This window comes from Clytia hemisphaerica, unplaced genomic scaffold (genome assembly GCF_902728285.1).
Source record: "Clytia hemisphaerica strain Z4C2 unplaced genomic scaffold, Clytia hemisphaerica genome assembly, whole genome shotgun sequence".
In the NCBI taxonomy this organism is placed as follows: Eukaryota; Metazoa; Cnidaria; class Hydrozoa; order Leptothecata; family Clytiidae; genus Clytia; species Clytia hemisphaerica.
Window position 1 is genome coordinate 649,305 of NW_027103949.1, and position 26,380 is coordinate 675,684.

Genomic DNA, 26,380 nt, shown 5'->3' on the forward strand with positions numbered 1-26,380 from the left:
CTGAGAATTTATAGAATCCGACTATTATTATTTGGCTCAAAAATCAAATTTTTCTTCATTAAGAGCTAATTAGCTAATTCAGACATTACAATAGAATTTCAGCGCTTGACCAATCAGAAGCTTCACGGGTTTTAGAAAACAATAGCAGTAATATTTTCTGCGATATTCACTTTTGTTTTTGCTTGGAAGAGCTTAAAGCACGACATCTAGCCCCTCGGGCTTTATAAGGTGGTCGAATAAATGTTCATCGGCCGTTTTTAGAGAGAGTGATATATCGCAGTGAGATAGAGAGTCTATCACCATGTTTCACAATACCCTGCCTACAAGTTTGGGATTCAAACAAAGTCTTTTGCAGTGCAAGGTTGTGATCGAAACCTTTACACTACCAATCGGCAAAATCCAGAGCTTATAGAACGTGAAAGATGTGTCTTTACCAAGACTAACCACAGCTATGGGAATCACCGAAATCTTTAAGGCTAGATTTTATTTAACAATATTTTAATAAATTTTCGTAACAAAAATATGGTATAACCGAAAAGAAAATCAAAATTCCCAATACACTGTCAAATAAAATTGTTAAAAAGTTTTTTCAACCAAATCCATAAATACTCTATGAAATAAAATTTTTCAACTTTTCAATATAAAAACCCTTAACCAATTCCAAAATGGCCAAATCATAAATACTGTACATTTTTACACGAAATAAAAAAAAATTATGGGTTTTTCCAGGAAAAACACGAAAACCCCTTGTTAAGGAGCTAACCTATAATTGTCACCAACCACTACAGTCCCCGTCAAAACCCAGAACAGAAAGAGTCTTGCGAATTGGGAAGAAATTCTCGAATGGGCAGAGCTATGGTTCACGAACGGGAAAATCTTCTAAATTAAGTTTCGTTACGCAGCTTAATTTATCCGCCTTTCAGTCCACGGCATGACTTCCCGATCGGGTTCGGGCTTCCCGTTTGGGCAGTTCCAAAGGAAATTTGACAAGTAAACAAGATTTTCCCGGGAAAATATTTTTTTGTTACTTAAAATTTAATAATTGAAGAATTTCGTAAAGTTCGATCTAGTTCTGTCCTGGTGATGCTTATTATAATTTTCATAACACTTTGAATATTTTAGGCAATTTTACGGTCAAGTTTCTTGTATCCTGGATATTTTAATGGACTCCCAAATAATTCACGACTACTCCCGTCCCCCGATGATCTAGATTTCTAGATTGACCTCCTCAACAATTTTACTGCGGGAAAACCCAACGAAAGACTGCGTAACCGCACTGCAGTACTCAAGTGTATACACCTTTTCTCTTTATTTCGACATAAAGATTCAAAGCCAAGTTGCTTACATCACATATGAAAACCATTCATTAAGGCCAGTAACAAATCTGTGTTGAATTAGATGGTGAACTTGCAAGAGTATTTGTTTTTAAACACCAACATTCATAGCCATCATACATAACACCAACATAATTTTCCGCTTGTTGAATTTTGCCACATAAAACGTAACAATCGTGACGTGAATACATATGGTTTTCTAATACGCCTTGTGAGTTGCTAGTCACGTTAACTGATATGTTAGACCAGTTTCCACAATCTATAAAGAGATCGTAAAGTTGTTATAAGAATCAAATGGTAAAAATATTTCATCTGTGAAAAAATATTCGATACGAAGTGATTTTATTCTTCGTTTTTTATCTGCGATCACTTTACCGTAAAGGTAGCAGGTGGCTGTGCAATAAGGAAAGGGAATTAATTATATCGGGAAGGAATTTTCACGGTCTAAAAAATCTTATTTCGCAAGAACTAATTTTCGCAGTATTGCACTATTTTGGACACAATTCTTTTATTTTCCCAGGATTTTTTCAAATCTTTTAATGAAAAAAAATGGCCAAATTTGGAATTCGAGAGTTTCTAGCTTTCGCGGTTTTAACCCGTTTTGCAATTTTTATATATGAAAGCAATAGGCTTTAAGTTTCATTCGATTTTTAGTTTGCTTTTAGTTTAGCTTGTTAAATAGTGATTGTCTTTTTATGGAAATATACACGTTTTTTATAAGAACATACTATATAAGAACATAAGGCTTCGATCACTAAAATATTAAGAACAAATTAAGAACATTTAAAGGCTTTGCAGATCCTCTTCAACCAATCTTTTAGGAAAATGACCAGCAACACTCAAAAGATGGCGAAAATTAGAACATTTTAAGAACATATGTAGGCTTGAAGCTCAAAAATTTAAGAACATCCAACGGTTTAAAATTTGTTGGATGTTCTTATAAGAAAACGTGTATTGACCCTTTCTTAGCCGAAAGTGAAAAGCGGCGGTTCAGTTTTTTGAACCAGACTTTGGTCCATCAATTCTTTTGGCTTGCAGTCTTGAGGTTAAGCACGAGCAAAAAAAAGACTAAAAATAAAATTTAAAGGTTTTATTTTTACACTGCCGTGCTAACCGCACTCAACTTCAGTGTTTTTAAATCATTCGTAGGCCCAATAGTAAAATTGTAACCAATTTCATCTAAAAAACTCATGACCACGCCCTTAAAAATGAAATTTTTCAAAAAATGAAAAAAATACCCCCAGATATTCACCCAAGCAACAGGTGTGCCAAATCTCAACCAAATCTGACCATTTTTGAAGTCTCCAGCCTGCCCCAAAGTTTTAGCCTCGTTTTTGCGAAAACTCGTGACCACGCCCTTAAAAATGAAAATTAAAAAAAAAAACAAAAAAACAACCCCAGATATTCACCCAAGGAACAAGTTTGCCAAATTTCAGCCAGATCCGATCATTTTTGAAGTCTCCACAACTGAAGTTGAGAACAAGTTTTCCCGTTTCATATCAGACACATATTTTATATCAGGACAGTGTCTGCCTATTCTTATCTTATGCTGATACAAGCAAAAAAAAAATTTCGTTTCCTTTTTCTGACCAATCTTGCTCCACATCCGTGTCAATCCAATGTGAAAAAGCTTGTGAATTAAATAAAAAATTGATGAGTAAGTAAACGATATCATTCTTATTTAAAAACAAAACCTTTAAAAGCAATGCGAATGTTTTTGGATCAAAAAGTAGTCGAAGTTGACCTAAACCCGGCCTAATTCTATTTTCTATACAATCTGCGTCGAAATATATTGAGAATTTTGGTTATTTCCTCGTTTTTACAAATTTGAAGTTCGGGCGAGAAAATCGCTTTCGGGCTATTAGTTTTATGTAATTTCTTCCGCGAAAATTTCTTCTCGCGAAAATTTCTTCCCTTAAGGTAAGCGAATATTTCAATTTGGGAGGGGTTTATAGACTCCAAGGCTATTTTCTGAGCCTTATTGGACCATTCTTGAACTTTTGGATCGTCGACACCTTAGGTACTAAGTCTTAAGTCTAATGTTAAAACTCAGAGTTAAAACTCTACCCCTCCAACCTAAGTTAGAGCGCTTCCGAATCGTTTGTACAATCATGGTCATAATATTTGAGAAAAAAGGGAAATCCACCGGAATTTTTTTGAAACCACAATCGATTTGTAAGAGCTCTAAAGTAGGTTGGAAGGGTAGATTTTTAACGAGAGACTTAACACTTACTTAGGACCTTAGAATCTCAGGATCCAAAAGTTCAAAATGGTCCATCAAGGGTCATAATATAGCCTGGAGGTCTATAAACCCGAGCCAAATTGAAATATCCGATTAAATTTAAGAGATGGTCCAAAATCGGTCCAATCTCGCCCGAATTCCAAATTTCGAAAAACGAGGAAAAAAGCTTAATTCTCAATAGATTCCGACCATGATTGTAGCTAGAAGATTTCATAGGGATTTCCCTTCTCTCTCAAATATTATAACCTTAAGACAACGTCCACACGTAACGGTTCCGTTTCGCTCTGAAACAAACTGAAGCCATTAACCAATAGAATGGCTTCATTTCGTTTCGGAGCAAATCGGAACCATAGCGTGCAAACAAGGTCTGATTGTAGTTTTAGACTGTTTCGTTCTCATGTTAGTAAGTGTGGTGAAGGTAAAACTCCCATCTGTCGGGCCCACGGAGAGTGGAGCGGCCTCCAGATATGGAAGTAAGCTGCGAATATCAAAATAAGCAATCCTGGACAAAATTCCGGTTTGCCCTTCAGCAAGGCATAGTAACCGGCAGCTGCCCTGGTATTACAGGCGTAATAGTCAAACTACAAATCGGTTGTGCTTAAACTGTGCTCGAAAGAAGACAAAATACTCACGTGAGACGAGTACTGTGCTTGGAAAGTCCTTTAGCAAGTGTCCAAGAATTGTTTCGCTAAATGAATGACTCGCCCAAATCAACGGCCCCTAGTCCCAGGCGCTCGCAAAAGAAGGGGTGCTAACAATCACCTGGCTAACACAATGAACATAGGTACATGGAACGCTCAAACACTTAACAAGACGACTTAAAGTCGAAAATTTCGCATAATATTAGAACATCAAAGACGAAGACGAAGACGCGTGAAACGGGACTCCGGCAGCATTATGGATTTTGAATGAAGCGTTACACAAAATATACAGATTGACGGCATTGTATTGTACACACAGGTCGTAGATACCCTGTTTTCTTATGAAAAATCTCAATCCATTAAAAACAAAAAGATTCTTTAAAAAATGCAACTAAAAAATTCCTTTTTATAAGCGTAATAAAGATCTTTATATTCAGAATAAATCAGAGAACTGCAATATACTTGAGAAAAAATTTTTGGGAACATTTTTTGAAAATGAAGAAGAAAAAATGACACTTGTGAATTTCACTTGCGCAAAGTTTATATCAACTTCTATAAACAGTAGATTTTTCAAAAATTGAGAAAACAGCTACATTAGTCAGAAGAATCTGTTGTATCAGGTTGTATACTATCTTTCTGATATGAATGATGGTGCACCACCATCAAAATCATTGGGCTTTTCCAGAACAAATTTGAATATTGCAGAATATTGTGGAGGGGGAGAGGGGTCTGAGGATATATTTGGAAATTTACCCTGTGACTTTTGACCCACAAACAGCAGGTCTAACCCCCCGGACAGCAGGTCTAACCTTCAGACAAGCATCAGTTGACCCCCATGGACAATCAAGAGGCCACTAAAAGCAAAAAGCAGTTTAGCAGTTGAGCTACAGCTTCTGAACTAGAAAATGGCAGGGTAAAAACTAGCCAACTTTAAAGAAATAATACTCTTTTGAGATCTCAACGCAATAATCCATATAAAAATATATTAAGAAAAGCTCGTAACTTAAGGATACAGACTTCGGTCAAGATAGAATATGGGGATTTATTTACCACCACCTGTCACTCAAATTTTCCCACCAGATACAAATTGACTAAACCTCACTGAAAGTGATGCAATTATTTTCAATCTTCAATTATTTTATGATGCTATAATATTAATCATTTCTAGGTTGACCGTAAATCTTTCAAAATCATAAAATAAATGTTTACACACCAGTGAAAGTAGTAAGTGCTAAAAACAGTAAAAGAATCAATATTATACGTAATCAATTAATGGCCTTTCTAGATAATCACAACAATGACTCCTTTATAACTGCTCTAACTGCATCCCATTAAAACAAGCCCACCCCAATCTCTTGCCAGAAATATCTCCAAATCGATATAGGGAAAAGATTCCAGAGTGCGGAAATGGGAATCTCATATAAAACAACGGTACCACTGGAGTTTTTACAGGGGGGGGGGTCAGGGTCCAGGATACCAACCCAGGGCCCAAAAACCTGACTTTTCGAGATTTGAAAGTAGTAGACACCAAAAACCCCTTAAATTGGTATCAATACCAATATGAAAACCCCAATTTTCTAAAAAAGGGGGGACCCACCCCCCTAAATTGGTATCGATACCAATATGAAAATCCTGATTTTCTGAAAAAGGGGGGACCCACCCCTTAAATTGGTATCGATACAAACTTGAAAATCCCGATTTTTCTGAAAAAGGGGGACCCCCCCCCCTAAATTGGCAATCAGTAAAAATAAATAAGTAAGTAAGTATATTCATTTGGTGGCTGTCGGTGGAGCCGGGAGTGAGGGAGTCTATCCCCTTTTCTATTTGCGCTAGACCTGGGAGATCGAATGCTGAGGTGGAGCGCCACACCTACTCTCAGCTCCCAACCTAGACCAGGTTACCCAATCTAAGCTACTCATCCGCTGAGTTGGCGGTGACCAGGGATCGAACCCACAAACCTTAGATTGTAAGGCGAATGCTCTACCGACTGAGCTACCTGGTAAAAATGCAAGAAGTTTTGTGCATAGGATACTGCATACAAGGGATGCTAAACAAAGTCTGTGGATGTTTTTATTCAAAGAACATCCCTCTTATTAATCACTTATATTATATTATGTACCCCACTTTAGACTCCTGAAAATGAAAACAAGTTTTTCTTATTCTAACACAACAAAAATTAAGTTTCTTGAACTGAATTGGCAAAATGTATCAAATTCATAAAACTAGTTGATAAACTAGACTAGATAAAAAACTCATTGTATTAGGTGTGCCTAGAGTCTTTGTAACATAGCCTATATGATCAACGTTATGTACAGAAAAATTTCACCACGACTAAAAAAGTTCTAAGAGACTTGATTCAATTTGTTCAACTCTAGTTTTGAATAAATTTTGGTTGATTGAAAGGATTGAGAGCAGCAAAAGTTAAATTAAAATTTTGATTATAGAATGAAGAATGCTTTTATATGGAATGGGGGTATTTAAAAATACACGATTTCTCTTTCGATTTTATAGTAAGTGAAAATACAGACCAGATATGCAACAGTCCCATGTTTCGACCAATCGTCCCAAGTTAGAGCAGTTGACGGTACCTTGTTGCCCATTCTTTTTACACTCTGACGGCTTATTAGCAGACACCCACACTAAACCTTAGATAACAAACTGTATGCAGCGGATACAAAATCAAAACAAATGTCAAAATAAAAAATCAAACCAAATATGGCTAATTTTGATTGTTCAATTGTTTTGCAAGTTTGTTTTGGACACGTGATTTTAATTGTTCTCTTTAATGACACGTGGTTCGCGCAATGTTTACATTTTACTACTTTAATGGGCATACAGGAAAACTGGGAGCCGGGAGGCGGGAGGCTGAACCGGGAGCCGGGAGTTGGGAGGCTGAAATCGAAAGTGGGAGGCGGGAGGCTGAAAACGAAAGTGGGAGGCAGGAGGCTGAAATCGAAAGTGGGAGGCGGGAGGCAGAAAACGAAAGTAGGAGGCGGGAGGCTGAAAATAAAATTGGGAGGCGGGAGGCTGAAAACGAAAGTAGGAGGCGGGAGGCTGAAAATTAAAGTGAGAGGCGGGAGGCTGAAAACGAAAGTAGGAGGCGGGAGGCTGAAAATGAAAGTGGGAGGCGGGAGGCTGAAAACGAAAGCTGGGAGGCGGGAGTCGGGAGGCTGAAAACGAAAAGAGGAAAGCGAGAACTAAGTTGCAAAGATAAACAAAATCTTGTGAAGATAAACAAAGACAAACAATAGTTTAAAAAGTACTCTCACGAAATCCGTATCGTTTGTTAGTATACGCTTGTTTTTCAATATAATAAGGAACCTTAACTTGGCTCCGAGCTAGCTCCGAGCCTGGAGTTCCTTATTTTTCCAGAGAATTTCACTCTCAAAGTTCCTTATATACTTACTTTATTTAATTAGCTGTTGAATGGGGGGGGGGGTGGTCACATTGAAAAATTAAAGCATGTTGCCTTAGTCACTCAGACAAAATTGCACGGATTTGCCTTGGTGTTACGTGCATGTTTTTGAGTAATCTATGTAATGCCCCTGTAATATTGATCTAAACAGTTGGCCTAGCCCGCGAGGTCTGTTCACCCGTATATGTAGTAGTGTCTTTTTGCCCCCGCAACGAGCGTCAGCGAGTGAGGAGGCACTCATAGCTTCAGGCGCAAGGATTGTTGGACTGGAATCTCCGATTTTTGTTATGTTGTTGTTGTCGCGCAGGCCTATCCTATTTGACGTCAAATAAAATCTGTGCGGTTGTGCTCTTGACAATGCAACAAAATGGCGAAAACTTCTGAAAATCTTAACACGGAAATTTCATCAAAATATGGATCCTGCACCCCAAATGAATGCTTTATAAATGAAATAATACGGGGTAACGATGTCTTGCAGTGTAGGAAGTATCAAAGATTTGTCCATTATGCCTGTTCGGAGCTTCCAGCCTACCAAGTACAGATTTGCCTTCAGTACAAAGCAAGGAGATTCGAATGTGCGAAATGCATCACAGTCACGTCAATATTATTAGAGAAGTTCAAAACAAGTAAACAAAGAACGACCAATAACAAGGCAACAAATACTGGAGGTAAAGAGAAAGATCGAGATGAGCAATGTGTTTTCGCTAGACTGGATAAACTGGAGAAGAAGATCGACGATCTTGTAAACAAAGATGATGTCGTTAAAGGACCCAAACAACAGCAGACATACGCTAGCATCGCTAAAGATGAGCTAAAGAAAAAAGACCACGATATAGAATCAAAGCAACAACATACATACGCTAGCATTACTAAAGATGAGCTAAAGAAACAAGAGGTAACGATCAAGAATTTCATCAAAGAAGAGAAAGAACAAGAACGATGGTTAAACTTAACAAAGTACAATATCATTGTTCACAACCTCGGAGAGAACAAACATGAAGACCTAGAAGAACAACGTGTAGGTGATAAGGATTATGTTGAAGAAGTTGTACAAAACCAAATGGGATTAAAGGTAAACATCGTCAGCGCAGAAAGAATAGGAGCTCGGAAGGACGAAATATAAGGTTAGAGGAAGTCCTCGGACAAAACACTACTTTAAGAAGATCTGTAACAAACCCGTTACTGAAAATGAAATATTGTAAAGACGACTTGTTAAGAGGCCCACCGTGCGCCTACATCTGTAAAATTGTAAAATGTTTAGCATGATTATTTCATAGAGGTCGGTAGACCTGAGAAATATATTACTGTAAATTAAAAAAAAAAAATTATCCGTAGTTAGTCTTTTCCGTGAATGTTCGGTATTGTTTGTTTTTTTTCCAGAACGGCTTTTATTTTTCACGTCAAGCGCCGCGGGAATTTTAGACTGCTTTTTAGGGCGGGTTTTCATTTCTTCCTATCCGCTTATATAATATATAAAATTTGTCCGATTGGTTAACATTCAGGAAAGGAAGAAGATGTAGATGCGTGGAAATTTCTTTAAAAACAAATACATAAAGATAAGAAAGATATTATATGCAATGAAAGAAAAAACCTTTTATCATAATAAGAACACCAGTTATTTACTTTTTACATTACGGTTCGCAAACAATAATGTTGAAAATAAAACAAAGGGAATTTATTTATTCAATTAGCTCAAAAAAGCATGTTTATATCAGGGACGGATCCAAGAAAAAAATGAAGGGTCGCTGACGTAATTTTTCTTGTGTGATTTTTTTAAATCGCGCTACCCCCCCCCTAAGCGAAACCAGAAAAAATTTGTTTAATTTGATTTTAAGGTTATTCGAATGTTAAAACTAATGTGCGTAAATTTAAAAATTATATTTTCAAGGATGAAAAATTGTGTAAGGCCAGAGTTTTCAAGTTGCTAAGAAAACAATTTATGATTTCAAAAGCGTTTGGTTTTGAGGTCAAATTTTGTATCGGGAGTGCCAAAAATAATTATATTTTGATGTTTACGTTTTAATATTTTTTACCGTATGTCTGTAGTGAAAATGACTATTTGGGTAAACAATTATTAAATCTTTAAGATTTCATTGGATAGTGTAAGCCATGTAATTCTTATTCACGTAATAATCTTTTAACTGCAGACATACAGCAAGTTAAAATTTAAACATTTTCTAAATCTATCTATTTAGCTTTGTACCAGCGCTCCTTCAAAGCTTGATTTCAACTCACTCTCTATAAATATCATCTGACTTTACTTTTTATCACTGATTAAAAAAAATTCTCTATGCGTATCATTTCTTGATAGGATAACACGAAAATGTACATTAAATCTGTTTCGACCAATATCAGGGCTCATCAGCATGACTAGGAAATACATCCGGACATGGACAGACATTACAGAAGACATATACAAAGACGGACACACAAAACTTGACTAATAACTCAATATTTACAACGTATCTTTTTATAAATGTTAACAAAAGAACAGTCCAACAAAATACCATGCCCAAAAAAGAAGTAGAAACAAAAATCCAACGTTCAAAATCATTCAAAATATATTTACAGGTTTCAAAACAGAAGAATAAATAGTAATACTAAAACAGTAAAGGTTAGTAGCTAAAAATAAAGTGTATTAAACAAATTCCAACCGCCGTGGACCCATAGATGCGAACTGATCAATCACCTGATCGACATCTGGGACGATTTCTGGATGAATGTACATGAGGGAAAGGCCATTTAGACGCGCTTCACTCATTCTGCTTCGGAAACAGTTTTTAAGTTTTCTCATGGCAGAAAAACTTCTTTCACATTCACAACTGGTAATTGGCAGCGTGACCAAAATTTTTAACGCAGTGTATATGTTTGGAAAGGCCTCTTTAAACGGAGAAATAAATCTTAAGGTGGTAAGAACTGTGTTAGGCACACTTGCTTTAGTAGATAGCCAAAATCTTTCCCATTGATCAAGCTCACCTTCTAAGATGTGAAGTTTGGGTAAATCTTCATGATAAAAATTGACGAAGGTGCTGAATTTCTCTCTCCAACTGAACTTATTCAATGAGTAATACGAAGAAAGAACTTTGGAAGGAACAACAGCAAGACCTTCATAGGAAACCATAGATGAATTGTCTGCAAATCTACTTGAAAGTTGGCTTTGAAGGTGACTTAAGAACTCTTTGGTCAATGCTTTGTAATAATAGTCAGAGATGGTCGTATGCGGATGATTAGCTCTTTTAGTCTGCCTAATACAGGTCCTCCTCTTGGACTCTTTGATGTTTAATTTCGAGGCCAAATCTTTAGCTCGTTCCATACCATACATCATGGTACTTTTGGGCATCAACAACCATATCATCTGAAAGATCTTTCAGTGATGTAACTATATCGATTCCATCAATAATGTCAGCATTCTTTTTTTGTAAAAGTTTCGTGGCAGGCAAAGTTCTGTCTAAAACTGAGCGCACTACAACAAGACTAATCACAAATTGAAAGTCATCAAGCAGTTTAAATAGTGGTAAAGCATCTTTTTGAGATCTGTCCAGGGAAAGCTCTTCCAAAGTGATAACAATGGCAACAAATAGTTCTTCAAACAAAGCCATAGCATCAATCCGGCCACACCATCTTGTCCTACAAACATCAAGAAGTTTTGACCTTTTTGACTCAGGACAATGTTTGACAATATTCTTAGCCAATTTGGTTTGTCTTTTCTCAGAAGCATTGAAAAATTTACTAACTTCCTTGATGTGGGCCATCATGTCCCTAGCAAGAGGTATTGATTGACAAGAATTAGCGATGGAAAGATTGAGGCGGTGACAAAAACAATGGACATACAGAGCCTTTCGATTTATACGCAAAATAATAGCAGAACAACCATTCTTGTGCCCAGCCACAGCTCCTGCTCCATCATAACCCTGTCCTCTACACAACATGATGTCCAATTTCAATTCTTTTAAACGTTTCAGGAGAACAGATGAAAGAGCTTCACCTGTAAGACCTTCCGAGCAATGAATAAATCCTAAAAACTCTTCTCGGACATCTAGTTTCTCACAATCAAAAAAACGTACAACCAAAGACATTTGTTCCTGATTTGAAGTATCACAAGCTTCATCTGCAAGAATGGAGAAAAAACACAGCTTCGTGAATATCAGGAACAATTTGATTGAGAATGACATTCCCACAACTCACAATCAAATCATTTTGAGTTGTCTTGGAAGTATATGTGGCATTCTTAGCACATGTTTTCAAATGGTTCTCTAAGACCTGGTCCCCACATTTAACTCGATAATTTAACAACTCGTGAAATAGCCCGGATCTTTCCTCTCCAAAAATTCCAACTTCACTTGGATCGTGCGTTGCATCCCTATTTGCTCTAAAGGCAAGTCCGTTTCTACCAAGGAAAATAACGTTCTCAACAATGGGTTTCAATTTTTCCCTATTTTAGAAAGTACAGTTTTCAATTGCTGATTAATCATGATATCAATTGGCTCACTTTTACCATCAACATCGGAAAGAAGTTTAACTAGAGCTTCCATTGTGTATTTGTGAAGTCCATCAAAAGAAGAATTATTTTGACTTTTATGTGATCCTTCATGTAGTTCAAGCTTTCTTCTCGCTATGCTCCAATTATTTAAAGGCATACTCACAAGCAAAGTCACACGAGAATTTTTAGTGGGAAACTGATGTCCAAATAAAGTACAAGGTATACAATAAAGCCCTTCATCAATGGTCGAATATCCAACCCAAGAAAAATCTTTAAAATATTTATGAGAGCAAGAACGAGAGAACTTTGAGCCTTTTGTTTTGGGAAAATCAAATTTTTTGTCTGGTTTAAAAGCATTTTGATACAGTTGATAGATTTTGTCACGTTTTAGTCCTTTTGCCTTAGAAGCAAATGTTGAGATATCACACACTGTATCTTCCACACTTTCAGATGTAATAATAGAGGGTTTGGAAAAATCAGAAGAAACAAAAGCTTTATCAACACTACAAGAGGTGGTATCAGGCCTGGTGGTATTTCTTTTAGCAGAGAAAGACAGAGTAGAAGTTTCTGCATCCTGGGTCTGGATTGATTCAGAACTATTGACCTTTTCTATATCAATTTCAGACATATCACTCAAATCACTCATAAGGCTTTCATTGTCAGAATCAAAAACTGTTTTATACAAATTGAAAATTTTTTTTCGACTCTTACCTTTAGCATTATCACAGAAGTTAGAGACATCATGATTTGTAAAAATTATTTCTTCATTATCAAGAGATTCAGATGAACAAGAGGGGAAATTATTCTCAGATTTGGTTTCAGAACAGACAGGAAAGTCTTGGGAGATTTCTTCTTTTAAATTTTCATCTTCTTTTTCACTAATACTCATCTCCTCAGTTTGAGAAACATCTGAAAAATTTGTCATTGGGGTGACATCAAAGCTACTTTTTGAAACAATAGAACTAGTTTCACTGATACTCATTTGATCATAGGAAGGTTGGTCATGAGTCTTATTGGAACGAAAACAAATTTTTCCTGGTTTACGCTGAACTTTTTTGGAAGGCATGAAAGGAATTTTCATTTGAGGAGGTTTGAAAGAAAATGACCTAGCAGTAGATGAAGGTTTCTGAGATTTAGATGCTCCCTTAGAAGAACCAGAGGGAAAAACTGAGGCAATAAGAGGAACAAAATGATTAGGCTGAAATTTTGAATTTTTCGGTTTCGGTGTGGATCTACAATATAAAATTTTAAATGTAGGAAGAGCTTTCGATGAAAGACCACGGGGAAAAATGTTTTGATTATTGAAAAATTAAGGAATACTTCAAACCATATTGATCTGGGTAAAAAGTTACAATATTTCTTTCTTCCCAAAACAAAAGAAAGTGCACAAATACAGATGAATGAAGACCAATGTCGTCTTCTACATGAAACAATGGCTTCACTGATGCAAATGTCAATACACGAAGGTGTGTTTGAATTTGATTTTGATTGTGCAAATAGAAATGCTTTTTCACTAACACAACATTCAAAAACAGAATACAAGGAATTAAAGGTTTTATTGTTTTTCTCAAAAACACTTGTAAAAATGGAATGACTTGCATAAAAACGAGCATTTAAATACAATTCAATGCAAGCAAGAATCCGAAGCTCATCACAAAAATGGTTGTCACCAAAAAGAAGAATAGATATGGAGCTATATAAACAGTCACCATTACACAAAGAAGAAAGTGCAATGAGTTTTTGAGAACGAACAACTTTGGGAAAAAAATGTTCCACATTTTTGTCACGATAAACCTTTCTTCCCTCTAAACTTGCCAGCTCTTTCTCACTGAGAGAGTTTCCAGTTGTTTCTGCTGTTAACTTGCCTTTTAAACTCTTGAACACACTCACTAGTTCACCTTTGTTGTCCTCATGCATGAGAACTTTCACTCTGTCAAACAGTAAATTAACATCTAAGTTTGCCATAACAAAAAAACACTTTTTTTAAATCATCTCATTTAACTCACTTCTTTTTTTGAAACTTTACTTTTCTCACTATAATTATTTCCACTACAAAATACTCACTTTCTTTCTATCTCCTACAAAACTGAACTTTTTTTTTGTGCTTTCACTTTTGCTGTCTGATTCTGACACTCTTCTCCTTAATTCATTCATATATTCTTTAAAAGAATTATAGAAAAGAGAGAAAAAACCCCCGTGGGTGTGCGGTTTGTAAACCAGCGACCATTGACATTCTTTGCCCCCACCCCCGTAATGTTTATTTCTCGTCTGCTACTAAGAGACATTAGAGCATTTTTGAAAAATGCTCCGAGGGAGAGCGTGTTTTGAAACCAGCGACGGTCGCTGAGCTTAGCTCTCTTTCTCGATAAAATAAACACAGATATTGCTTTATTGTTGTTATTGTTAAAACAAAATTGGTAAAGATAAAAATGTAAAGTTAGTGATCTAAGCTACGTCAAAGGTCGCTGTGAAAAAACTGTAGCATAATAATAATAGGATGATAACATATAACCATAAAATACATATTACACTGTATTATATCATTATAAGATTATAGCGCCAAATAAGGAAAAAGACTCCAAAAAAGCTTCTTGCAGACCCGGAAAAGAGTCAAAACAGGAAAGCTAAAAACACGGATATTCCCACAAAAGCTAACTTTTATGTTTGTCAAGGGTCGCTGCAGCGACCTCAGCGACCTTTCAAATCCGTGCCTGTATATTTATCAGCAGTTTTATAGTGCATCTTTTTGAAAGGTTCTTTTTAGTAAATTGACTTAATTTCAGACTTTAAACTTTAAACTTTAAACCGTCATATCTTCAAATCTAGAAGGAATTAGAAGTTCGTTCATAGCTCGATGGATAAATTAGAGCCTCTTCTTTCTTTTGCACGGATCTAATTTGCTTGAATACAGAATCTAGTAAAACATTATTTACGATCTAGTTTTTGTTCACTCTTGATGCAATACACCAGAATACACATTGTTTTTTATTAGCAGCTCCAATTTTCGAGTCAGGGCTGGGGTCGCTTAGCATTTAACGGATTCTAGCTCGTTTTTCTTTCTGTACCAACCAAACAGTACAGCGTGTGAATACACTTCATTAATTAAAAATGTTTGATAGTAAAACATAACATATTGCACAGCTTGCCACGTTTCAATACACATAAGCATAGATCCACGGGGGGGGGGGGGGCACTCAAGGTAAACGACCTACCGTACGTGCGGCCCTTTTGTCCAAGCTTCCCAAAGTACACTGTAAGGTTGGAAATGAGCAAAAATGAGAATAAGTGCACTCTAAGGGTTTAAAATTTCGTCAAAGGACTGGCTTTTAGAATTTCATCCGAACAAGTGTCATGTTTTAACACTGGGTAAATTTTGGAACATCAAATATGTTCATCCCTATACCATAGCAGGATCTGTTCTAGAACATGTTGACCAAGAAAAAGATCTAGGAGTGATAATCGATAGTGACCTGACCTTTGCCCATATATTCAGTAAAATCAAGAAAGCTAACTCTATCGTTGGCTTGATTAGCAGGAGCTTCGAATTTCTCTCACCAGATATGTTTCGAACGCTTTTCATTTCATTTGTCAGACCCCATTTGGAATATGTACATGTAGTATGGTCTCCAAGGCTAATCAAACATATCAATGCAATCGAGGGCGTCCAACGAAGAGCTACAAGGCTAGTTAGTTGCTATAGAAACTACTCATACGAAGATCGGCTACGACTCATCAATCTACCTACCCTAAAGACCAGGCGGCAAGTTGGTGATAAGGTGGAAGTTTTCAAGAACCTCCACATTTATGACGAGTCTATAAGATCAGAGACATTTACTCCTCGAACACGACCACGACGTCAGCATGATTACGAGCTTCAAAGGAACTTTGCTAATGACGGTATGAGAGGCTATCAAAGCAACTCTCTTTTTTACAGAAGTGTGAAATCTTAGAATGATCTAGAAGAAGATATTGTTGAAGCACCATCCTTACAAGTCTTCAAAGAGCGTTTGATAAAAGAAAGGGAGAAAAAACTTTATAAAATGTAAAATCAAAAGTTCTGTTTCATAGAGGTTAATAGACCTGCGAAATATATTGCTATAAAAAAAAAAAATAAATAAAAAAAAAAATAAATAAATAAAAATAAAAATTTAGGTTCCCACTTTAGGTTCCCGGGTTCCCCAATCCCACTTTTCAGGTAAAAAATATGTGCACATCTTTTCAAAATTTTCAAAATTTGAAAAGTAAACACAAATCGCCATTTTCAATAGACCTATTTATTTAAACATAAAGGAATTCTTCTTAAACTACGATAAGACTTGCTATCGAGCAAGTCTTATTTTTCGCTTATTAAAACAGGTGATTCCTCGAATTCAGGATTTTTTCTTCCATTTTTTCGAGTGGTCACATCAAAAAATAGATAAAAATATTTGTTATTATGACAACAGCTATATAAGCGGAGGTAAATCATTTGGTGTGACGGCACTCTTTATGTATTTGTTTTTAAAGAGAAATATTTCAATTCTATTAATAATTAAACAACTTAGGTTCCCACTTAGGTTCCCCCATCCCACTTTTTCGGTAGTCATTTAGGTTCCCACTTTAGGTTCCCGGGTTCCCCCATCCCACTTTTCAGGTAGTCATTTACGTTCCCACTTTAGGTTCCCGGGTTCCCCCATCCCACTTTTCAGGTAGTCATTTAGGTTCCCACTTTAGGTTACCGGGTTCCCCCATCCCACTTTTCAGGTAGTCATTTAGGTTCCTACTTTAGGTTCCCGGGTTCCCCCATCCCACTTATCCGGTATGCCCTTTGACAGTAAGTACATTTTTTTTCATTAAGTGTGCTTTTATAGATCTATTATGCAGTTTTATGTTTAGCGTTTGTTCTTGTTGACACTTACCAGGCACTATTTGGGAAATTATTATCGGAAATTGAAAGAACCTTTTGTGTATATACTATTTTGAGGAAATTTCAGTACACTCATTATATAGAATCTAATTTCATGTTTCTTATTTTCCATTTAAGCTTATTTTATGAATGTGGATTCGTTTACCTTGACAACGCAATATTACCTCGTTACTGCTACTATTACCACGTTACGTCATGATTTTCCATCCTTCTACACGATATTGTTGTGTTACAACTGAAAGATAACTGGCATATCTTTTTAATGTAGACAATTTTGTCCATAAGATCCCTTATCATGCCGTTGGAAAAAGTCCTGAATGTACGCTATTTCCTGTTAATACCTGCTTCCTGCTCATCAATATTGCCTCGTTACTGATACTATTACCACGATACGTCCTATCATCTTCAGTCCTTTACACGACGCTGTTACAGCTTCTAGATTACTGGTAAATCCATTTAATGTAAACAATTTTGGATCACGATATCCTTTGTTAAACCGTTGGAAAAACTCCTAAGTACGTTGTTACCTGTCAATTTTTGGTTCCTGCTCATTATGTTTCTGGCTCATAGCATTTCTTATGCTGTTTGGTTCTACTATGTTTCATTTATATTTCAAATTGGTTGAAATAAATATAGTTGCATGTATTTTGACTGGTTTAGTATCTATAATTGATTCTACCTGGACACTTTTCCTAATGAATGTTTTAAGATTCGTATTTTATTCTTTGTAAAAAGTAATTCACATTTTTAGAAAAAAAATATGTTTCATTTATATGTTAGCTTATTCATTGATATCTCAAAGAAAATGCTGTTGAGAAGAATCATTCTAACTATTCCAAATCATTTCCAAACTTTTGCTATAAAGCATTAAAAAGCCTTAATTAGTATTAATTAGTTTTTACAAGCATTTGTACTAGCGGGTGGCAGTTAGTGAAAGATGGCTAGTATAAATATTTTCAAATTTCGTATCGGCTCGATAGCACATTGCTAGCGTGCCGATCTCAGAATTAGTGACAAGAGACTTTGGTGGTTCGAGCCGGGGTCAAATCTACGGTTTTGAAAAAAAAATTATAAGTCGCAAGGCGTTCTAAGCATTTAGCTACATTTCACTCTTGGTGTTTTCAAGTTAGTCTTTAATTATTGGAAATATGAATTAAAAAAGAAAATACTTTCATTTGTCTTTTTTTCTACGCCCAATGTCAATTTTCAAGAGAGGACTCGAGCTTTGTTTACATCAGAGGAAACCCCTTTCTATTTGATTGTTAAAAAAATTGCATAACACAGCATTCGAAAAAGTAGAATAATTGGGCTTTCCACAAATATATATACCTTAAGTGTATTAATTTTGGCGTGTACTTAATTTGGCGGTTGAGCGACAGGCTAATTTTGGCGGGTATTTAATTTGGCGGTTGATCAATTTTGGAAATTTTGGCGAATTGGAAATTTTGTCACACTGAAATAGGTGAAAATTACTCAAAAATATACTAAAAAGTTGTGATTCTTCACATAATTCTATTTTTGTTAATTTTGGCGGGTATTTAATTTGGCGGTTGACCGATTTTGAAAATTTTGGCGGGTATTTAATTTGGCGGATTTCGCCTAAAACCGCCAAATCCGCCAAATTTAATCCCCGCCAAAATTAATACACTTAAGGTAACACTCGAAAACTATGATGTTTTATTTTTTTGTAATTCGAAATAAATTAAAACATAAAGCTTGCTATTTTTTATGTAAAACTATTTTATAAAAAGAAACACTTCCTAGGGTTAAAGGAAAAAAAAGAGCGGCGGCGTTGGACCCCCAAAATGGACCATCCAATGGACCCCAAAATGGGAAAATGGAACCCTTTGAAAAACGATTTTCAAAGTGTAGAACATCCAAGAGCAGCCACCGGCTAGGAAGTATGAAATATTTGGTCCCTTTCTCCTGGAAAAAACTATCTGTTCTGTATCCTGGGCTCTCCTGGATTATATCATCTGTTCTGGGAAAAAAATGGGACTCCTGGAAAACGTATATCTGTTCTCTAGAAATATTATGCTCCTGGAAAAATATAACAGCTATTCTCTAAGAAAGTTAAAATACTCCTAGAAAATGAGACCTTTTAAGAAAATTATAAGCTCCCTGGAAAAAAATCTCGCATCTAGTTGTGTTTTTCACAATTTAGCTCCTGGATATTTTGAACAGATGGTCCGCTGGAAAATTGTATGTGTTTTTCCTTGAAATGTGCTCCTGGATTTTAAGAACAGATGTCTTTAAGGCGACCACTGGATTTTACCTGGGTGTTTTGTGGAAAGTCTCTCCTAGATTTATCCATAAAATTTACTCTCGTGGAAAAAAAATCTGCCGGCAGCTGCTCTTGAACGTCGTGGACAATTAAATTGAAAATGTAACAGAAAGAAGGCAAAAAGGGTATACTTTCGCGAAGCTTTATATTCAAGCCCAGTAGTCCTTGTTGTGCTCTGCACGTGCGACCGGTGACGGTGGAGCGATGAAATTTGGCATGTTTCCCCCCTTTGATGTGCTTGACGTCTCCAGAAAGTTTCAAGTCGTGAGACCCACCCAGTCCGACGCTAGGGGAGGGGGTCATTTACGGTCCCGTACGGGTCCTTTACGGTCCCGTAGCGCCCTTCCGTCAATTTTTCAGGACTTCAGACCAAATTTTTCGGAATCTACACCAAAAAAAACATGAAATATCAAAACCTGGATGAAAAGTTTAAAGGTGGCTTTGACCCGATTTGAACTAGGGGCCCCTAGTACATGAACCCAACGCCTATACCACTGGGCCATAAGACAGTGCAGGAATCGAAGCCTAAAACAGGACTAATTTCGTTTTTCAAAGGGTTCCATTTTGGGGTCCATTTGGGGATCTATTTGATGGTCCATTTGGGGGGTCCAACTTTTGTCGTCGCCCGGAAAAAAGAGAGAACGGAGAAAACACTTAGTCTAAAAAAAACATACTATTTGAAATATTTTTTTAATGATGTACAGTGTTTATAAAAAATAAATGATCTGATTTTTCTTAGCTCTTTGTTCCCTATCCCTTGACCAAAAACGTTTGTGCCTTGCCTTATAAATGAGCCTCTCACTTTTGTTTTCAGCCTCCCGCCTCCCACATTCGTTTTCAGCCTCCCGCCTCCTAATTTCGTTTTCAGCCTCCCGCCTCCCACTTTCGATTTCAGCCCCCCGCCTCCCACTTTCGTTTTCAGCCTCCCGCCTCCCACTTTCGTTTTCAGCCTCCCGCCTCCCACTTTCGATTTCAGCCTCCCGACTCCCGGCTCCCGGTTCAGCCTCCCGCCTCTCGGCTCCCAGTTTTCCTGCATGCCCTTTAATGTCCCTTTAAAGAGCAGGCCAATATCTATCATCCCATCGGCCAGGCGATGTCAATCGAACTATCCGATTACCGAACCATGTGTTTGATTGAGCTGTTGCGCTAGCAATAACTGGAACCATTTGAGCTACAAAAACACTGATGGAACTTAATCGAACTGCGATATAATCAAACATCAAACTGAAGATTTTCCGGTAAAGTTCAATTACTGTTCGATCAGGTTCGATAATCGAACACCCTATTGTTCGATTTCATTTGATGGTTCGATTGACAAAATTGGTTTGATAGGGTTCGGTTGACATCATCGCCTGGCATCGGGGAGGAAAAGCTGAAACTTTTTCTTAATCCAAACTCATCGAACAACAATCAAACTTCGTCAGATAAAAAACTGTCATCAAACTTACATAATCAAACTAATCAAAAAATTGTCTCACCAAATTAGGCTCGGTAATCGAACAGCTATCGTTTGATTTCGTTGGATAGCTCGACAGTTCTTTGAATTATATGAAAATGATTGCTGAATTTCAATTGACATGATTTTTAGGAAATATGTGCAAATACTTGCTAAAGCAGACTGTTTATCACAATTGGTTAACATTTAACACGTAACTATCTGGTGAAAAAGGAAAAAATATCATACATGTGCTGTTTTTAGAGGGTTATGTGTTCTTATGTAAAATTAACTCTTTTTGTACTACTTACTGAGCATTATCAATTTATTGGTGCATTCACTAACTACACAAACATAAAATACTTAGTAGTAAACGAATAATAAACCTCTTTAAAAACTCTAAAAAAGACCAGAAAACATGATAAAAATTTATATGCAAGTTTCAAAAGCATGTGCAATCAAGCAGCCATTAAAAAGTTCTCATGATGAATGTTTACAAAGGCTTTGTTACACGTCTTGCACTAGAGTATTTTAATTATCAAGAAAAGCGCTGTTTTTTATCTTTGTGAGTGAGTCCACCTTTCGAATATTGGCCGTAGTACGCCCGCAGCCATAATTTGCACCCAAAAAAATTTCTCGCCACACACACACACACACACAGAAAGACTATCGTAATACTTTCGCTATGCGAAATTAATAATAAGGGTAACCTTGAAATTTTAATTGACACTATGAAACGTTTAGACATTAAAGTTCTAGGTGTATCCGAGACACACTGGAACTCCGATTGATGACGGCTATGTAATTTTAAATTCGACAAGACAAGACAAAATTCGCCGACAAGGTGTAGCATTTGTAATCGAAAAGGAACTTTCAAACATCATAGTTGACTATAATCAATATTCAGAAAGAATGATTAGTTTAACCCTAAAATGTTCGTCCGGATCAATCACTTTCCTTCAAGTCTACGCCCCAGATTCAAGTTATGATGAAGAATTTGTTGAAACATCCAACAGAAAATTGATGCTCTCCCTAAATCTTCTACTGTCTACCTACTCGGGGACTTCAACGCCAAACCCAGAACAGATTTCAATGAAGCAATGCCATAAGTTGTAGGACAATACAGTTTAGGAAATAAAAACGATAGAGGATTCACCCTGCTTCAATTTTGCGCCATCAACAACTTTGTACTTACAAACACGCTATTTAAAGGGGACATTAAAGTAGTAAAATGTAAACATTGCGCGAACCACGTGTCATTAAAGAGAACAATTAAAATCACGTTTCCAAAACGAACTTGTAAAACAATTGAACAATCAAAATTAGCCATATTTGGTTTGATTTTTTATTTTGACATGTGACAATTGTTTTGATTTTTTATCCGCTGCATACAGTTTGTTTACAAATTTCGTAAGTACTGTTATGTCCCTTTAAACACAAGGAAAATAGAAGGATCACATGAATTTCGTCAGACGGTTTAACACAGAATCAAATCGACTTCATTATAACCAATCAAAACAACAAAGGAAATATTAAAAATAGTCGATCCTATCAATCAGCAGACATCGGTTCCGATCATTAACTCGTTATTGCTACAATTGTTTTCGATAAACAGGTAATAAAATGGCCACGAAAGAAAAACACACAATATGATGTACAGAACTATTAAACAAAACACTGCAGAAGACTTCAGGATATCAATAGGCGGAAAATTTGCACCGCTTATGCTACTAGAAGGATCTGATATTGATGAACTCTACGATAAATTTAAAACCACTACGAACAAAGCTACTAAGGAAACCGTTGGACGACTTAGAAATAAACGAACTGAAGGACTTGGAGAAAACGTAGCATTACATTGTCACCAGCGTAGACAAGCAAGAATTAATTTCATCAAGCATCCCAGATACCCCGACATTAAAGAAAGATACAGGACTCTAAATAACTCGGTGAAGAGAGAAGTACGAAAATTTAAATCCCTAAAATTAGAAGCGAAAATAAACCAAATGGAAAAAGACTTTCAAAATAATAACAGCCACAACCTTTTCAAATCTCTAAAAGAAGTTGAAGGGAAACCCAAGAAACACGATTAACGATAGAAAAGGTAACAAACAAAAGAACATAAACAAAGTTTTAAAATGCTGGGAAGAACATTTCAAAGAACATTTAAACAAAAAATTTCCTTTTGATGATAATGCAGTAAACGAAGTTAACCCAAATTACGAAAACGCATTAACTGTATGAAAAATAGAAAGGCCCAAGGAGTTGATTCGATCGCTGCAGAAGTCCTAAAAGTAGGAGGATATGAAATGATTCAGTTTCTGCACATGCTGTTTAACAAAGTGTGGAATGAAGGGAAACCACCCTTAGACTGGTCGAAAATGATCGTTACCGCTAGCCCTATCCATAAGAAAGGAAATAAGCTCGACCCGTCAAATTACCGTGCAATATCCCTCATATTCATCCCTATTAAAGTCTTTACACACGTCCTTCTCCAGAGAATCAAAGTCCAAAGTGAAGACTTCATTAAGGACAACCAATTTAGATTCCGACCAAACCGAGGAACAATAGACGCCATCTTTATAACCCGCCAAATCATTGAAAAAGCCAAAGAACACAACGTCCATGTTCACTTTAATTTTGTAGACTTCAAATCAGCATTTGATACCATATGGAGAGAAGCTCTATGGAAGATGCTATCCAGCATCGGTATCAGTAAAAAGATTGTAAACATTATAAAGAAGATTTATATGGAAAACAAACAAATTGGTTTAGTGTTTTGATTGGACTTCGACAAGGTTGTTTGATGTCACCAACTTTGTTCAACGTATTTTTGGAGTTTGTCATCAATGAAATAAGATGTGTACCCCAACGTTTTGCTATGGACGACAATGATCTCGCTCTCATCATTAAATATGCAGACGAGACAACACTTCTCGCCCTTGGTTTCCAGAAATTGCAAGAACTAACATGATAGCTACAAAATGCCTGCACTAAATGGGGAATGAAAATAAACACTGACAAATGTAAAGTTCTAACCCCCTCACAAAACCAAATTACTATCCAAGGAAATAATATCGACAATATTAGTGACTTTGTTTTCCTTGGGAGTTCAGTCTCAGACGTTAAAATTGATATTGACCGAAGAATCGCCCTCGCATCGACAGCCTTCAGAAGACTGCGAAACAATGTATGGAGCAAGCGAAACATCAGCCTTAAACTGAAAATGAGAATTTTTCGTGCACTCATCCTCCCAGAAACATGGGTTCTGACTTCAAGGGAAGAAAACAAACTGAACGTTTTTGAAATGAGATGCCTTAGGTCAATAATAGGAGTTTCGAGGCGTGACAGAATCAGAAAATGTAGACATACGAAGAATGACACAGTCCAAAAAAACGATTGTCGAAGTGATCAAAATCAAAAGGATGAAATGGTTCGGACATGTATGTAGAAAGCCGAACACATCACTTGTGTACCAAAGCTTCAAGCAAGATTTTCCAAATAAGAGGCCGAGAGGTAGACCACCAAAGAGATGGTCCGATCAGATCAGAGCCGACACAAGATTGCCACTCCTCACAGCGGAACGAAACACAAGAGACCGTTTGAAATGGGCAGAGTTTGTCAGAAGAGTTGCACAAAGGGTCGATAGACCTATGCTGTTAAGTCAAGTCAAGGACTAGTAATATATACGTATCGAGTGCGCATGTAGCTCATCCGGCTAGTATTCGCAAGGTTTTGGGTTTGACCTCTGCTTGACACGTGGCAACTATAAAAGGGTTAAGAGTGAGTGAAAAAGTGGAAAAATCCCTTCACTTGGATTTTTTCCTTTTTACACAACATTGACCCTTTTTTAGTTTCCACATGCTAGGCAGAGACCACAAGAAAAGAGAGCCTACGGTTACCCTCCATTAAAGCCGAACACTTACTTACTACCTCAGGATATACCTCATTTCTTGAGGAACAAGTTATATTAAAAAAAAGAAAAATAACCTGTATAAGTCACTGGTGGTTCCTTAAAAAAACACGTCGTCCAATTTGTGAGAGTCTTATAGTTAGAGTTGCCGATTACTAGAACGTTATTTTGACATCTGCATTGACCTACAACAACAAAAAAAGAAATGATACAGAGAGCCTCTTATCGATCACATTATAAATCTACTTAACTCTATGTGATTATCACCCCTTCTATGGGCACACAACGTCTTATGGACATCCAATAGACGGCTTTAAGACCTTGGACGTCCTAGAAACGTAAATAAGACGTCCAAAAGACGTTTGTGCCCATTGGATTTTGTCCGTTTTCACAAAGTGTTTCTACCTCCTAAGAAAACCGTCATTTTTCAATATCTTCACAAAGACGATTATGAACTTATGAACGAAATTTGTTGTTCTTTTTAATGTTGTGAAGTAGGCACTTTCTACCCCTCAAAGATGATTTATGCAAAGTCTAATAATTCCACACACTTATGAACTTAAAATTTACATGTCAGAAATTCATTGTTTGGGAATGTACCCACACAACGGCAATCACTTGTTTTAAACAAAACAAAAGTGAAATATCTAAAACACGCTCATCTAAAGTAAAATTAAAAATGTTATTCAAATTTTGCAGATTTCGCAGGTAGGGGGAATAAAATGAAACGTACACGGTTTTTTATAAGAACAAACTATATAACAAAAATGTTGGTCAAAATATTAAAAACAAGTGATACTTTTATGGACCTACCTGGTTATACATTTAACACAATGATTGCTATCTACGTTAGCGTGACCATTTAAAACAATCATTCAGAACACAAATAGTGACTATATATTAAAATTAGTTGTTTGTGTCTTATAAAAAAACGTTTAGAAACCAAAATTTCATGCTCTTGAAATATTCTTTTATATTCAAGACCTCGTGAGCAAAAAAAACATCTATCGCATCAAAAAATTGAGTAATTTGGCTAAGAACATTGATGTATGCTTATTAATAGTATTTCTTATAGATAAAGATGCGTTTTTTGAGCCGAAAAATTATTTCATTACAAAAATCTGCTTGAGCCATCTTTTACCTACTTTCATGCAAAAAATCAGAAAAAAACAATGATCCAATATTTCACCCGTTTTTTAGCCGTTTTTTGGCCCAAATTTCCCAAAAAGTTTTTTCTCGAAAATCGGGCTCCGTCATATCGAGGGTTTGTAGTTACACATCTGTGTGCAAAAAAAAAAAAAAAAACTTTTCAAAATGGCGGACGGAGGTGCGCATATTCAAAATGGCATACCAGAAGAAGAAGAAAACACTGAATTTAACTTTGATATCTCTACACTATTCAACAAAAATAAAGAGAATCACAAGGAACCATCAATTCCCTTTATGATTCACATAGAAGAATTATACAATCTACCAAGAGAAGTTATCATAAACGAACTTACTCAACTTCAGAACTCTGCTCTAAAATTGTTTAGAGAGCAAATATTTGAACATTTCATCAATGAATTCAATGAAGACACACTTGAACAAAATGGTTTCTTCATCACTGAAGGTTCCCTGAACAAGCATCTTAGGAACTTGACCTTTTCATGAACAGTAACAACAACATTCAACAAAGGAAATCTGGATAATCCTACAACCCTCACGTAGAACGCAAAGCGTCCAAAAAT

General features: G+C 36.3%; 1 long non-coding RNA gene across 1 annotated transcript; it reads right to left on the bottom strand.

The window, feature by feature from the left end:
• Positions 1 to 568: 568 nt before the first annotated feature.
• On the bottom strand, positions 569 to 24,854 carry LOC136810067 (uncharacterized). The gene is made up of 2 exons (XR_010847055.1): positions 24,728 to 24,854; positions 569 to 1,593 (listed from the first exon to the last, which is right to left on the bottom strand). It is a non-coding gene; the product is annotated as an uncharacterized lncRNA (long non-coding RNA).
• Between the last annotated feature and the right edge of the window lie 1,526 nt (positions 24,855 to 26,380).